The sequence below is a fragment of the Haematobia irritans genome, chromosome 4, assembly GCF_050003625.1.
Source record: "Haematobia irritans isolate KBUSLIRL chromosome 4, ASM5000362v1, whole genome shotgun sequence".
Lineage (NCBI taxonomy): Eukaryota > Metazoa > Arthropoda > Insecta > Diptera > Muscidae > Haematobia > Haematobia irritans.
The window spans coordinates 11,841,182-11,859,167 of NC_134400.1; the positions used below are offsets into that span (position 1 = coordinate 11,841,182).

General features: G+C 27.3%; 1 protein-coding gene across 1 annotated transcript in view; it reads left to right on the plus strand.

Annotated features, from left to right (window-relative positions):
- SPoCk (secretory pathway calcium atpase) overlaps positions 1–17,986 on the plus strand; it is a 256,319-nt gene that overhangs the window by 140,314 nt on the left and 98,019 nt on the right. The window lies entirely within an intron of this gene.

Consider the following 17,986-nt stretch of genomic DNA (forward strand, 5'->3'; position numbering starts at 1 on the left):
TCTTCAAGTTAATTTTTGTAGTTAAAACCAAAATGAGACTAGAGAGTTTAGTTCATTTTATTGCATCAATAATCATCTGTAAACAAAATCCGGGATCCCAAGCACGGCTACCACTCGAGCCGCCAAAAATAATCGATCAAAATTTTAAGAAAATTTTACCTAAAAACTACAAAATAAAAAACAAATTATTTTTCAGTTTTCGATACAATTTTGGTGGTTTTATGATAATAGCGAAACATTTTTTGGGTGTATATGAATTATAAATGTGTCGAAGTTTTAAATATTTTTAGCTCGCACCAAAAGGCAAAAACAGGGAGATCTTTTACGCAATGGACTTAGATAATATACTCGAAAACGAGAATTAAAATTTTTAAAGATATTGGCTTAATATTGACTTTAAAGAATATTTAGTCAAAATTTTATTTTTATTGAAAATTTTATCTCTATAGAAAACTTTGTCAAACTTTTATTCCTGTAGAAAATTTCGTCAAAATTTTATTCCTATACAAAATTGTGTTAAAATTTTGTTCCTATAGACAGTTTTGTCAAAATGTTATTCCTGTAGAAAATTTTGTCAAAATTTTATTTCTAGACAAAAGTTTGTCAAAATTTTATACAGAGACAAAATTTTTTCGAAATTTTATACCTAGACAAAATTTTATTATATAAAGTTTGTGAAGTACCTCTTAGGTCGTATGGTTCCAACCTACCAAACAGTAAAAGTACCTATTGATAAAAGTAGACATTTTCGTTCGTATATATATATTGATACACATTATTCTCATTTCACTTTTCACACAATTTTCTTACAGTTCACCTGTTTATTGTATTGCATTATATTAAATAATCTTTTTTCTCTATTTTTGCAGGTAAACGAAAATTAATAAAATTTTTATAAGCATTGTTATGGTGAGTTTATATGAATCCTTTTTTCCTCATCCTTTTTATTATTTTTATATATAGATGAATACTAAGTTCCAGTTTAACTGCTAAAATTAAAAATAAGTCTCTATACGTCTAGGAAAAAATTTCCCCTTTGGAGAGGTATCAGTTTTGCAGGGTCCATGGTTGAGAGGTTTCACTGTACCTATGAAGATCGTATTAATTGGTAAACATTCTGTATTAGGTGAAAATATTACAATTTAACAATTTTTCACAATTATAACAGTTTTAATATAACAGTTAAAAACTGTTATAACTGCATAAACTTATATAACTTCGCACAGTTTTATATCAATTATAATATTTAGCCAAAGATAATATGAATCACCATATTATCTTTGGCTAAATATTATAATTGATATAAAACTGTGCGAAGTTATATAAGGGTAATTCGAAAGTAAATGACCCCTACAGTTTAAAAATAAAATTATTATTTTTTATGTATTTGTCCGCTAATATTACACATTCTTTTGCTATAATCAGCAACGAATTGACTACGAATTATGCAATAGAATATAGCTTTCCGTTTATGTTGTTTTTTACCCACAATAAATAAATTCAAACATAAAAATCGTTTAACTTTTTATATTGTAACGACCGTTACTTTTTAAAAGAATTTTGTTTTTATAAATAATTTTCTTTGATTTGAAAACAAACCTATTACTGAAAGAAAACATTACAAAGAATTTAATCAGATTTTTTACTTGACACATCCTGTGCAAAATTTTACAATACATGATATTTGTTTCCGAAATATGAAAACAGCATATTTATAAAGTAACGACCGTTACCTTTTTAATGGTCAAAAATAGTATTGAAATTAGATTTCTTATGAATTCTTTCGGCTGCTACCGAAGCTTGAACTTTCGTAGGTCCAAAATTAAGCAATCCTCGTGACATATATTCTTAGGGTGGAATTTTATTTAAAAAATCACAGAATATTGGTAACGACCGTTACTTTGGAAACACCCATAAGTTTATGCAGTTATAACAGTTTTTAACTGTTATATTAAAACTGTTATAATTGTGATAAATTGTTAAATTGTAATATTTTCACCTACAAAACGAGAAATTCTGAGAAGAATTTTACATCTAGTTTCTTTCCTGGAGTTTTTGTTTATATTTTCCAGTTTATGCAGTTATAACAGTTCTAAACTGTTATATTAAAACTATTATACTTATGAAAAACTGTTAACTTCTAATATTTTTACGTAGAAATTGAGAAATTCTGAGAAATTTTGCCAAAGACTATAGATTTTAATCTTATTTCCTTCCTAGCTTTTAATATTTTCCATAACATTATAGTAAATAAAGTCCACGTGAAAATTCATCTCCACGTTAAACAAAAAATTTCTTCAGTGTAGCCAAAACCAATTTTGAACGTTGTTTTGAAAATTCTCCAAAATGGTGACAACATTTCATGTGGTTTTTATGTTGCAAACTCCTCTTCTATAATCGTTATTCTACTTGGTTGTCTCATACTCTAAGGAATTTCCAAGGAGAGACAGACAAGTAATATGGGTGGTTTTTTACGTATCCTGGAAATCGTTAGCAACAAAATTCATTTGTTGGCGTGACAGTGTGTATATTTGAGTTTCAACACAATTTCCTGTTGATATCTATACGGAGTGCTATACCAGTAGATTTCTCAAATGTGGGCGTCTGGCTGAATTGATTCTGTTAGGGAAGTAGATGGCGGGAAGATTATATGTTTTTCTCGTTTTTACGTCGACGAAAATATTTGGAGTTTCATGCCGATGGTGTTCGAAATGAATGTTTAAACCCCTCCCTCAATGATGAACATTAATGTTAAAGCAAAAAGATTTTTTTCTGTAACGATTGCACCGGGGAAAGTATTCACAATATATTTTTTAGTATAATAAACGAAGATTGTCTTTTTTTTTTGATTTTTCTTTAAATTAAAAAATCTCGTATCTGTATAAATTGCAATGCATAAACTTTTCCTCATGTCTATGGCAAGTTTAACATTAACTGGTAGTCTGCTATAAAGAAAGAAAATTCATCGACAACAAGTAATGGCAATATGGAAAATGGATATAATTTAAAATTTTTATTGATCAAGTAAGCCGATTGCAAAACCGTAAAGTCTATCGATATGATTACATCGAATATGAATTCGATATGGATGTCTTATTGGCGAAAGCAAAATTTTGTCTTAGAATACAAATTTGCCAAAATTTGATTTCTATAGAAAATTTAGTTAAAATTTTATTTCTATAAAAAATTTTCTCAAAATTTTATTTTTATAGAAAATTTTTTCAAAATCTTACTTCTATATAAAAAAAAACTTTGTCAAAATTATATTTCTATAGAAAATTTTGTCAAAATTTTATTTCTATAGAATTTTTTTGTCAAAATTATATTTCTATAGCAATTATATTTCTAAACAACTTCTGTGGATCAACAACATTCAACAGTGGACCGGCATAGGCGACATCGCAAATCTGCTAAGCGAAGACAGAAACAGAGAGACTTTTGCCAATATTATAAAAAATATTTGATTATATATATAAAGCTAAGTAATAATATTATTGTATTTGCATTTTGGTCGCCAACATTCGAAAATCGAATAGGCAAATAAAGAAGAAGAAGATAGAACATTTTTACAAAATTTTATTTCTATAGAAATTTTTGTCAGAATTATATTTCTATAGCAAATTTTCTCAAAATTTTATTTCTCTAGAAAATTTTCTCAAAATTTTATTTCTATAGAAAATTTTGTAAAAAATTTATTTCTATAAAAAAATTGTCAAAATTTTATTTCTCTAGAAAATTTTGTCAAAATTTTATTTCTCTCGACAATTTTGTCAATTTTTTTTCTATAGATAATTCTGTCATGATTTTATTGCTACAGAAGATTTTATCTAAATTTGGTTTCTATAGAAATTTTTCTTAAAATTTTATTTCCTTGGAAAATTTTCTCAAAATTTTATTTCTATAGAAAATTTTGCCAAATTTTTATTTCTATAGAAAAAATTTGTCAAAATTTTATTTCTATAGAAAATTTTGTCAAAATTTTATTTATATAGAAAATTTTACCAAATTTTTATTTCTATAGAAAATTTTGTCAACATTTTATTTATATAAGAAATTTTGTCAAAATTTTATTATATAGGAAATTTTGTCAAAAGTTTATATAGGAAATTTTGTTAAAATATTATTTCTATAGAAAATTTTGTCAAAATTTTATTTCTATAGAAAATTTTGTCAAAATTTTATTTCTGTAGAAAATTTTATCAAAATTTTATTTTTATAGAAAATTTTATTTCTATAGAAAATTTTGTCTCTATAGAAAATTTTGACTCTATAGAAAATTTTCTCAAAATTTTATTTCTATAGAAAATTTTGTTACAATTTTATTTCAATAGAAAATTTTGTTAAAATTTTATTTCTATTGAAAATTTTATCACAGTCTGCAGTAAATTTTGTCAAACTGTGCGACATGTTTTTTTTTTTTTATTTTGAGAAAATTATATATAGAGTAAAATTTTGATAAAATTTTTTGTAGAAATAAAATTTTTACAAAATATTCTACAGAAATACATTTTTACAAAATTTCCACGGAAATAAAATTTTGGCAATATTTTCTATAGATATAAAATTTTGGGAAAATTTTTTATAGAAATAAAATTTTTGGAAAATTTTTGATAGAAATAACATTTTTGGAACATTTTTTATCGAAATAAAATTGTGACAAAATTTTCTATAGACATATAATTTTGAGAAAATTTTCTATAGAAATAAAATTTAGACAAAATTTTCTATAGAAATCTATTTTTACAAAATTTTCTATAGAAATAAAATTTTGACAAAATTTTTTATAGAAATAAAATTTAGACAAAATTTTCTATAGAAATACAATTGTGACAAAATTTCTTATATTTAATAAAATTTTGACAAAATTCTCTAAAACTATAAAATTTCCACAAAATCTTCAATAGAAATAACTTTTTTTTCAAAAATTTTCTATAAAAATAAAATTTTGACAAAATTTTCATTAATATAGAATTTTGACAAAATTTTGTATAGAAATAAAATTATGGGAAAATTTTCTATGGAAATAAAATTTTGACAAAATTTTGTATAGCAATAAAATTATGGCAAAATTTTCTATGGAAATACAATTTTGGCAAAATTTTCTATAGGAATAAAATTTTGACAAAAATTTTTATAGAAATAAAATTTTGACAAAATTTTCTATAGAAATAAAATTTAGACAAAATTTTCTATAGAAATCAAATTTTGACAAAATTTTCTATAGAAATACAATTGTGACAAAATTTCTTATATTTAATAAAATTTGACAAAATTCTCTATAAATATAAAATTTTCACAAAATCTTCAACAGAAATAACTTTTTTGCAAAAATTTTCTATATAAATAAAATTTTGACAAAATTTTCATAGATATAGAATTTTGACAAAATTTTGTATAGAAATAAAATTATGGCAAAATTTTTTATGGAAATATAATTTTGACAACATTTTCTGTAGAAATAAAATTTTGACAAAATTTTCTATTGAAATAAAATTTTGACAAAATTTTCTATAGCAATAAAATTTTGACAAAATTGTCTATAGAAACAAAATTTAGACAAAATTTTCTATAGAAATCTAATTTTTACAAAATTTTCTATAGAAATAAAATTTTGACAAAATTTTTTATAGAAATAAAATTTAGACAAAATTTTCTATAGAAATACAATTGTGACAAAATTTCTTATATTTAATAAAAATTTGACAAAATTCTCTATAAATATAAAATTTCCACAAAATCTTCAATAGAAATAACTTTTTTTCAAAAATTTTCTATAAAAATAAAATTTTGACAAAATTTTCATTAATATAGAATTTTGACAAAATTTTGTATAGTAATAAAATTATGGCAAAATTTTCTATGGAAATAAAATTTTGGCAAAATTTTCTATAGGAATAAAATTTTGACAACATTTTTTATAGAAATAAAATTTTGACAAAATTTTCTATAGAAATAAAATTTAGACAAAATTTTCTATAGAAATCAAATTTTGACAAAATTTTCTATAGAAATACAATTGTGACAAAATTTCTTATATTTAATAAAATTTGACAAAATTCTCTATAAATATAAAATGTTCACAAAATCTTCAATAGAAATAACTTTTTTGCAAAAATTTTCTATATAAATAAAATTTTGACAAAATTTTCATTAATATAGAATTTTGACAAAATTTTGTATAGAAATAAAATTATGGCAAAATTTTCTATTGAAATAAAATTTTGACAACATTTTCTATAGAAATAAAATTTTGACAAAATTTTTTAGTGAAATAAAATTTTGACAAAATTTTCTATAGCAATAAAATTTTGACAAAATTTTCTATAGAAATAAAATTTTGACAAAAGTTTCTATAGAAAAATTCTCTATAAATATAAAATTTTCACAAAATCTTCAATAGAATTCACTTTTTAGCAAAAATTTTCTATATAAATAAACTTTTGAAAAATTTTCATAGATATAGAATTTTGACAAAATTTTGTATAGAAATAAAATTATGGCAAAATTTTCTATAGAAATACAATTTTGACAAAAGTTTCTATAGAAATAAAATTTTGAGAAAATATGCTATGGAAATCAAACTTAGATAAACTCTTCTGTAGCAATAAAACCTTAACAAATTTATCTATAGAAAAAAAAATTTCACAAAATTTTCTATAGAAATAAAATTTTGACAGAATTTTCTATAGAAATAAGATTTTGAGAAAATTTGCTATGGAAATAAAATTTTGACAACATTTTCTATAGAAATAAAATGGTGATAAAATTTTTTATAAAAATTAAATTTTGACAAAATTTTCTACAGAAATAAAATGTTGACAAAATTTTCTATAGAAATAAAATTTTGACAAGATTTTTATTAAAAATAAAATGTTGACAAAATTTTCTATAGAAAAACATTTTGACAACATTTTCTATAGAAATAAAATTTTGACAAAATTTTCTATAGAAATGTAATTTTTACAAAATTTTCTATAAAAATAAAATTTTGACAAAATTTTCTATAGAAATAAAATGTTGACAAAATTTTCTATAGAAATAAAATTTTGACAAAATCTTCTACAGAAATCAAATTTGGCAAAATTTCTATAGAAATAAAATTTTGACAAAATTTTCTATAGAAATAAAATTTTGAGAAAAATTTCTATAGAAATCAAATTTAGATAAAATCTTCTGTATCAATAAAATTTTGACAAAATTTTCTACAAAATAAAATTTTGACAAAATTTTCTATAGAAATAAAATTTTGACAAAATTTTCTATGGAAATAAAATTTTGATAAAATTTTCTATAGAAATACATTTGTGGGAAAAAAAGATTTTTTTGTTTGGTAGTATTTTTGGTCCCAGGTTTGATAGTTTTTTTTTTGGCTCGAGTGGCAACCGTATTTGCGTTCCTCTCATTTGGCATGTATCATTGTATAGCCTCTTCTAGGTATCAAGGCATTGATTTAATTGCCATTTGATGGGACATAACATAATGAACTACATCTGCCTAAATAGCTGAAAATTGCATTCATTTCCCATTCACCAAATCTAGTTTTACGGAACGTGAGGCATTCAATAGGAAGCTTATTATACATTTGACGGAAATCACTTTAAATCCCACTTCCGCTTGGCTAAGGTTAAACTTGTACCAAAAAAGTTAAATGCAACGTCACACACACACACACACACTGACATCTATGTGTATTACACTTGAAAATAAATCCTAAATGGTTGCGTTAACTGAATATCCTTAGGCGGTCTGTCGGGCATAATCACTTCACTACTTCAAAACATACCATTAATTGGTTGCCCGGATACATTCGCAAATGTGAACGGCTTACTGGGACACAAACACACATACTACATAAACGCATACACCCTCACATACAACCACAAATACTTCAACTCAACAACTACAAAGGATTAAATGTAACGGAAGTAATTTAGTAGATTTAACAGACATTTTCTCCACATCTATCCGGGTCTCTTTTATTTTTTGGTAAAGCTTGTGCAACTAGAATTATGCTCATGATTTTACCACATACAGTGACACAAAACTGATTTTCGATCGAAGACGAGACTGGAGACGAGACAGTTTTAGTGTGGTCTCCAACTTGCAGGCCACCCATAAAGGAAAGCGGGCGCGGCATTGGCTTGGTTTTGGGTGCAGAATTATACGATTGCAAGCTGCTACTCCCAGTGATAGCATCACTCACTTCCAGGACAAATTAAATGACATGGAGTACTTTTCCAAACATAGCGGCCTCCAATTCCAAGCGGAAGAAGGATACTCATCGAGATGACTAACAGTATATTCCTCTGACTAACAGTATATTCCTGCTCTGCTACCTAACTCCTAGTGATACCATCGCTCACTTCCAGAAAAAATTAAATGACATCGAGGACTTTTCACGACTCAGACACGGTGATCTTGTTATGGTGAGGAACTATAAGTCACGGCCGATTGAGTGGGGCATGATAACTACAGATCCCAGAGGAAAGAAAATTCTAGATATGCTCGCACGGATAGGTATGACCGTTGCCAACATTGGTACTACAGCTAAATTCAGGCGACACGGCTGTGAGGGCACCATTCTCGATGTTACTTTTGTGTCAGAGGACATTATTCAGAAGATAAGAGAATGGAGAGTCCTAGCGAACGTTGCAGAAGTGCTCACAAATATCCCTGTCTTTACAAAAGAGGAACTGCAAAAACGCCTCCAAAAGCCTCAAGGACAAGAAGGCACCTGGTCTTGACTGTATACCCTCAGAGGTAATCAAGGAACAGGCTCAACGCCAACTTCTCCAAACGCGCAAAAAACTGGTTAGACACGCATGGCTTGTAATTAGCCATGCGAAAGACCGAACTGCTACTACTAATGAAGCGTCATCTGCCTCTAGAAATAGAGATGCCCGTAGATGACATCAAGTACTTGGGACTAAGGCTGGACTCCAAACTAACGTACTCCAAGCGGATAGAGTACGCAACGAACAAAGCTGCTACGAAAGCGTCGCGACTGAGCAGGCTGATGGCAAACAGAGGAGGCACTCTTCCGAGCAGAAGAACGATACTCATGGAGATGACAAACAGTCTACTATTCTATGGATGTGAGATCTGGGCGTCGACCCTACAATGAAACGGACTAGAGCAAAAACACTACTTGTAGTATATTTAGAGAGCGGAAGAGAACTGCTTCGAGAATCACTTCAGCATACCGCACGGTATCGGGGGAAGCCGCATTAGTGGTAATCCAAACATGGCAGTCAATGAAGCACATGGGACTAAGGCTGGACTCGAAACTAACGTACTCCAAGGGGATAGAGTACACAACGTTGCTACGACAACGTCGCGACTGAGCTGGCTTATGGCAAACAGAGGAGGCACTCTTCCGAGCAGAAAAACGATACTCATGGAGATGACAAACAGTCTACTATTCTATGGATGTGAGATCTGGGTGTCGACCCTACAATAAAACGTGCTAGAGCGAAAAAAAACTGCTTGCAGTACAGAGAGCGGAAGAGAACTGCTTCGAGAATCACTTCAGCATACCGCACGGTATCGGGGGAAGCCGCATTAGTGGTAATCCAAACATGGCAGTCAATGAAGCACATGGCAATAAGGCTGGACTCGAAACTAACGCACTCCAAGCAGATCGAGTATGCAACGGAGAAAGCTGCTACGATATGGTTGCGACTGAGCAGGCTGATGGAAAACATAGGAGGTCCTCTTCCAAGAGGAAGACGGCGGATACTCATGGAGATTACTAACAGTATACTCCTCTAAGGATGTGCGATCTAGGCGTCGACCCTACCGAGACGGACTAGAGCGAAAAAGCTGCCTTCAGTACAGAGAATGGCAGCACTGAGAATCAATCTTCTGTATATCGCACGGTATCAGGGGATGCCGCATTAGTGATAGCAGGAACGATCCCTATAGACCTCCAGGCGATTGAGCGGCAAAAGGATTTCGAGGCTAAACAACAAGGTGCAACGGACTTGATACCGAACATTCGACAAGAAACCAGTTATAGATGGCAAGAACGATGGAGTATCGATACAAAGAGCAGAGGGACACACCGACTTATAATTGACATAGAGTTATGGCGACAGAGATGATATGGGGAAGGAACGCATTACATGACTCAAATGCTCTCTGATCAAGCATAATTTGGAAAGTATCTGCATCGTATGGGAAAATGCAACTCAGAGAACTGTATCTACGAGGAAGAATAGGTCACGAATGATGCCGAACATACATTCTTTAGATGTAGCCGGGAAGGCAGAACGACAGACAGCGCTAGATGATGAAATTGTACAAGTCTCTCCGTGAAATATAATCCAGAATATGATACAAATTGAAAGGAACTGGCAGGCCACAGGGCGAATTGTGGAACACGTTCTCCGTAGGAAAAAGATTAACATGAACACTACGACATGAGTAATGTAAGGTTGAATCTGAATGAGAACTAGAAGGATATGGCCATGGATCATGTGGGATCCAACTCGAAGTAATGCGAAAACGGTTCCGAGGTGATAATCATACCCCGAGGAAAGAGGAATGGATTTCTAGCCGCTAATCAATTTCAACGGAGTCCGGCACACGGTTGGGCACACTGTCAGGTGTATAAAGCTTTTAACTACCATTAACCGCAAATAAAATAAATTAAAATTTTCCCGTTTTAGATCACTGTCCACCATTCTTTTGCTATGAGTGGTATTATGGATATTTCTCCTCTTCTTGCCATAGTCAACATTTGCCCTGAAGGATTATAGCAAATTGCAGAGGAATTTATTGGAAGCAGTTACATTTACTACAGCTTCTTATTTAGCAGATAGTTTTCACCATATTAAAAATCATTAAAGTGACTACATAAATAATTTACCAATAGGAAACAAAGGAGATAAATAAGAGAACCAGAATTAACGAAATGCTTATGTCTAGAGTGGGAGTTTCTTTTTATTAAAAAAAAGTCAAGATTGGTAGCATAGATCATCTTCTAGGGCAAATCTTAAATTTAATACTCAAAATGTTTCAGACAATAATTCAGGTTCCATAAAAGCTATAGGAGATTGGCCATCGGCTGACACATTAGTCCATATTATCATTTGGGATGAAAATTACTTGGGGTTGCCGTACAAATTGCAAAATTTCAAAGGATTCCTTGACAGGAAATAAAATGTTTGGAAATTCAAGCTCATTGGGTTTTTAAGTCTAACGGGTTTTGCTTTGATCTAAGATCGTGCGTCGTGCGGACGTTTTGAAACTTTACCCTGAACACGTTTTTTTTTTAAATATGTATTTTGAACCATTCGATTGCTTTATAACGGGGATTTCTAACCTCTTAATTATTGATTTTAAGTTGCCCATATTCCATTCATTGATTGTATGCTTCCTTAATTGTGGATTATAACAGTGAAATATACATTTTTCGAATATTTCTTTCAATTCCCCAATTTTTCTTAAGAATTTTTATTAATTATACGTCAACATGTACGATATAATGGAATACGTATACGTTCACTGGTCCTGTATCGATTCATTATGTCGTTTTGTTGAATCCTTTCTTTCATTTGATTTCGTCTAGTTTGATTTCATTGGTATAAAATGTTTATCAAACCATCGCAACCGCTATGTGATATAGCTCTGACGTTTTTCTTTTGAAACCCAACAAATGAAACTCTATGATGATGATGATTTTATTATGTGGACTTCTATGCTCTGGCATTCAGAGTAAACCGCTGTAACCATAAATGACATATCGTGAATAACAGAAGCATTAGAATGTCTGTTGTACCATCACTTTTTCAGTTTTTTTTTTACATTTTGCTTCATTTTGTCTTTCACACATATTTCTATCTGATGAATGATATTAAAACAAGTATATACGGCCGTAAGTTCGGCCAGGCCGAAGCTTATGTACCCTCCACCATGGATTGCGTAGAAACTTCTACTGAAGCCGATGGCAAGGTATCTTAAAACTTCCTAATACCGTAATATATACCGCATAGTCCATACGTGGTATATATTAAACTAGAAAAGGCCGATTAAATACGTATATAATTAAGTTTAAAGTTTCTATAGAAATAAAATTTTGACAAAATTTTCTATAGAAATAAAATTTTGACAAAAATTTCTATAGAAATATAATTTTGACAAACTTTTCTATAGGAATAAAATTTTGACAAAATTTTCTATAGAAATACAATTTGGTAAACTTTTCTATAGAAATAAAATTTTGACAAAATTTTCTATAGACACAAAATTTGGACAAAATTTTCTATAAAAATAAAATACTGACAAAATTTTCTATCTAAATAAAATTCTGACAAACTTTTCTATAGAAATAAAATTTTGACAAAATTTTCTATAGAAATAAAATTTTGACAAAATTTTCTATAGAAATACAATTTGGTAAACTTTTCTATAGAAATAAAATTTTGACAAAATTTTCTATAGACACAAAATTTGGACAAAATTTTCTATAGAAATAAAATTTTGACAAAATTTTCTATAGAAATACAATTTTGACAAACTTTTCTATAGAAATAAAATTTTGACAAAATTTTCTATAGACACAAAATTTGGACAAAATTTTCTATAAAAATAAAATACTGACAAAATTTTCTATCTAAATAAAATTCTGACAAACTTTTCTATAGAAATAAAATTTTGACAAAATTTTCTATAGAAATAAAATTTTGACAAAATTTTCTATAAAAATAAAATGCTGACAAAATTTTCTGTGGGAATAACATTTTGACAAAATTTTCTATAGAAATAAAATTTTGACAAAATGTTCTATAAAAATAAAATGCTGAAAAAATTTTCTATAGAAATAAAATTTTGAGAAAATTTTCTATACAAATAAAATTTTGACAAAATTGTCTATAAAAATAAAATTCTTCATTTTCAGTATATTTTTTTTAATAATTGTTATCATATAAAAATAATATTTTAACTTTTTAAATATTTATTAAAAATTTTTAGTAATTATACGCCACCTTGTATAATAATATGACAGACGTATACGTATATTGGTCATGTATGGATTTCTCATAACCCTTTCTATAGAAACAAAATTTTGAGAAAATTTTATATAGAACTAAAAATTTTAACAAAATTTTTTATAGTTATAAAATTTCTATAGAAATAAAATATTGACAAAATTTTCTATAGAAAATTTTTTTTATAATATTACATGTTAGCCTGATACCGAAACAGGCAATTGACGTCCAAATGCATTATATCTAATTATACAATTATTTTTCGAGCTTTATGGACAGATATAGATTAAGGAACATGGTTAATAGAGCCATTGAAAAGAAAACGCCAGATACAAATCTATACACGCCTGGACTGTACATGTTTCGGTTCGGGCGAATGAACCTTTCCACAGCCTTTAGTATAGATCTGGCTGGGAGAGATAACTCAATTTTGGGCCCTTTATGCTAACTCCTTATGGAGAAAACATTTGGGAAATTTCCTCTTACAAATTGAATCATCTTTTCTCCCACTGTACATCATCTTTTCATATAACTTACAAGTCCCTTAATCTTATTTTTATTTCGTTTTGTTACATAGTAATGCAACAACACGAAATTTATTTTTAGAAAGCTAATTTGTTAGAATTCACCTAAGTGGTGAACAGTCGATCAATGCTTATTGTTTCTACAAATTTTTTTTCAGAAAATTATCTTTTTTCAGAAAATTTTGAGAAACTATTCTATAAAAATTAAATTTTGAGAAAATTTTCTATAAAATAAAATTGTGGGACAATTTTTTATAGAAATAAAATTTTGAGAAAATTTTCTATAGACACAAAATTTAATTTTATAGAAACAAAATTTGGCACACTTACCGATACTGTTAAAAGCACTCCTTGTGCAAAATTTGAAGCAAGTCATGGCTTTTGAGGCCATATAAGTCCAAATCGGGAGAAAGATATATATGGCAGCCTATATCTAAATCTGAACCGATTTTAACCAAATTTGGCACACATAACGATACCATTAAACGTACCTCTCGTGCAAAATTTGAAGGAAATCACTCCAAAACTCTGGCTTTTGAGGTCATATAAGTGCAAATCGGACGAAATATATATATATGGGAGCTATATCTAAATCTGAACCATTTTCAACCAAATTTGGTACAGTTACCGATTCTATTAAACGTACTCCTTGTGCAAAATTTGAACCAAATCAGGGTAAAACTCTGGTTTTTGACACCAATTTGGCTGATATTTTGCAGGTTTTTCGAGACTCATAAAATTCGGATGTACTAAATTTGAAGAACATCGGTTGATAAACACGCCAATTATGACCAGATCGGAGATAAATATATATGACATCTATATATAAATCTGAACCGATTTTTTCCAAAATCAATAGCGATTGTCTTTGTCCCAAAAAACGACTCTATGCCAAATTTGAGGACGATCGGACTTAAGCTGCGACCTGTACTTTGCATACAAAAATATATGAACAGACGGACGGACAGACTGACAGACACGCGGACATCGCCAAATCGACTCGGAATTTAATTTTAAGACGATCGGTATACTAAACAATGGGTCTCAGACTTTTCCTTCTTGGCGTTACATACAAATGCACAAACTTATTATACCCTGTACCACAGTAGTGGTGAAGGCTATAAAAATGCTGACAAAATGTTCTATAGGAATAAAATTTTGAGAAAAGTTTCTAAAGAAATAAAATGTTGACAAAATTTTTTTATAGAAATTAAATTTTGAGAAAATTTTCTATAGAAACAAAATTTTGGCAAAATTGTCTATAAAAAAAGTGCTGACAAAATGTTCTATAGGAATTAAATTTTGACAAAATTTTTTAAAAAAATAAAATTATAAGAAAATTTTCTATAGAAATAAAGTTTCGACAAAATTTCCTAAAGAAATAAAATTTTGACAAAATTTTCTATAGCAATAAAATTTTGAGAAAATTTTCTATAGAAATAAAATGTTGACAACATTTTTTATAGAAATAAAATTTTGAGAAAATCTTCTATAGAAACAAAATTTTGGCAAAATTGTCTATAAAAAAAGTGCTGACAAAATGTTCTATAGGAATTAAATTTTGACAAAATTTTTTAAAAAAATAAAATTATAAGAAAATTTTCTATAGAAATAAAGTTTCGACAAAATTTCCTAAAGAAATAAAATTTTGACAAAATTTTCTATAGCAATAAAATTTTGACAAAATTGTCTATAAAAAAATGCTGACAAAATGTTCTATAGGAATAAAATTTTGACAAAATATTCTATAGGAATAAAATTTTGACAAAATTTTTTATAGAAATAAAATTTTGAGAAAATTTTCTATAGAAATAAAGTTTTGACAAAATTTCCTAAAGAAATAAAATTTTGACAAAATTTTCAAAAGAAATAAAACTTTGACAAAATATTCTATAGGAATAAAATTTTGACAAAATTTTCTATAAAAAAAATTTTTTTGACATTTTCGACAGAAATAAAAATTTGAGAATGTTTTTTATAGAAATAAAATTATGACAATATTGTCTGCAGGATTTTGAGAAACTTTTCCATAAAAATAAAATTTTGACAAAATTTTCTAAAGAAAAAAAATGTTGAATAAATGTTCTATTGAAATAAAATTTAAAGAACATTTCGTATAGAAATAAAATTTTGAAAACATTTTCTTTAAAGTTAAAAGTTTTTTTTTGTTTTTTTAATTTTCCATAGAAATAAAATTTTGACAAAATTGGTTATAAAAATAAAATTCTGACAAAATTGTCTATAGGAATAAAATTCTGACAAAATTGTCGAAACAAATAAAATTTTTAAAAAATTTCTATAGAATAAAATTTTGAGAAAATATTCTTGAGGAATAAAATTTTGAGCAAATATCTAGAGGAATAAAATTTTGAAAAAAAAATTGAAGAAAATTTTCCATGGAGTTTAAAATTTTGACAAAATTTTCTATAGAAATAAAATTTTGATAAAATTTTCAAAAGAAATAAAACTTTGACAAAATTTTCTATAGAAATAACATTTTGACTACAGTTTGTAGAATTCTACCAAAAATGGTAAATTTTCTACTGTTTGGTAGATTGGTAGAATTCTTGATATTTCGGTAGTTTTGCAAGTTGTTCCCTCCGACTCAATTTTCCATATAAATAAAATTATGACCAAATATTCTTTAGAAATAAACATTTTCCTAAATTTTCTATTGAAATACTATGTTGAAAAAGTTTGGAAATTACATGTAAAAAAATTGTTTTTAGATATAAAATTTTCAAAAGAACTAAAACTTTGACAAAACTTTCTATAGAAATAAAATTTTGACAAAATATTCTATAGGAATAAAATTTTGACAAAATTTTCTAAAGAAATAAAATTTTTACAAAATATTCTTTAGAAATAAAATTTTGACAACATTTTCTGTAGAAATAAAATTTTGACAAAATTTTCTATAGAAATAAAAGTTTGACAACATATTCTATAGGAATAAAATTTTGTCAAAATTGTGTATAGAAATAAAATTTTGACAAAATTTTCTGAAAAAATGAAATTGTTACAAAATATTCTTTAGAAATAAAATTTTGACAAAATTTTCTATAGAAATAAAATTTTGACAAAATTTTCGATAGAAATAAAATTTTGACAAAATTTTCTATAAAAATAAAATTTTAATAAAATCCTCTATAAAAATAAACTTTTGAAGAAATTTCTATAGAGTCAACAATTTGGAAAAATTTTCTAGCGAGTTTCATCGATTTCGATTTTTGTTTTCTGTGTTTTCGATTAATAAAGAAGCTCTCATATTAGGCTTGCTTAGGTTTTATTTATATATATCTAACAATTCCATCTTTGTTGCAATCATTTAAATTTTAGCTTTACCCAATATTCTCAGTGGTCCCTCTAAAGCATTCAATAACTGATGAATATTTTCTAATATTGGAATTATGGGATCTATTAAAATTTTTATGAGAATTCCGATAGCTTTATTTAATTCAGGTAACACGGTAACTATACCAGTAACTTTATCCAATTGAAGCAGTGGAGCAGCAGAACATTTCATTGACTCATAGAGGCTAATGAGGCTGAACTATGATAATTGAAAAAAAAAAAAAAAAAATAATAATAATAAAATAAATAAAATGAAAATATATAAATAAATTAGTATATAACACTACTAACATTAAGTACAAATATGATTGTCAATCCAAATAGAATTTGTTTCAAAAACCGATAAGAAGACATTTTTTACTTAAATTTGTATTTTTTAACTAAGGGAATATTTTGTATTGTGAAGTTGTATTTATAGCCAAAAAAAATCAATTTGTAATATACACGATTTGTATTAAATAACTAACACATAATAGTGCCATAAAGAAAGAGTCAATTATCAGCAATAAAAAATAAAAATTTACTAAAAAAAAAACAAGTAGAAAGTGAATTAGTAATCCTCCACTTACTTGGATGCAAAGATTTTGACCTTCCCTTAAGGATTTTGGTATTGATTCCGAGCCAAAGATGCGCCTTTTTAAAATAAAGATATTTTTTATCGACCTATCTAGCGAAAGTTGCATTCGTATTTTAATGACTTGACATCTTTGGCCTCACGGCAATATTTTAGGGATACAAACATTCCACATATTTATTCAAATTTAATTTAACTTAAAATATGTATTTAATTATTATTAATTTTGCGGAAATGATTCCGTATATATGCATTAATTTGAAATCTTTTGATTTTGGCCACAGCTATTTCTATTGTTATCATATACTGGCCACTTGGAAACGATGGTTCTTTAGAGGTGAGATCTTCCATTCCGATGTTATTTACAATTATATGATGCTTGAATAGGAAAAAGAAACAAAAATCATTAAATCTTAAACTTAAATATATGATTTCTAATAGAAAAACAAAATAACAAAATCATATACAAATAATAACGAATCACAAAATACTAGAACGGAGAATATTTTCTCAAAAATTTTTTTGTTGAGAATATTTACTCA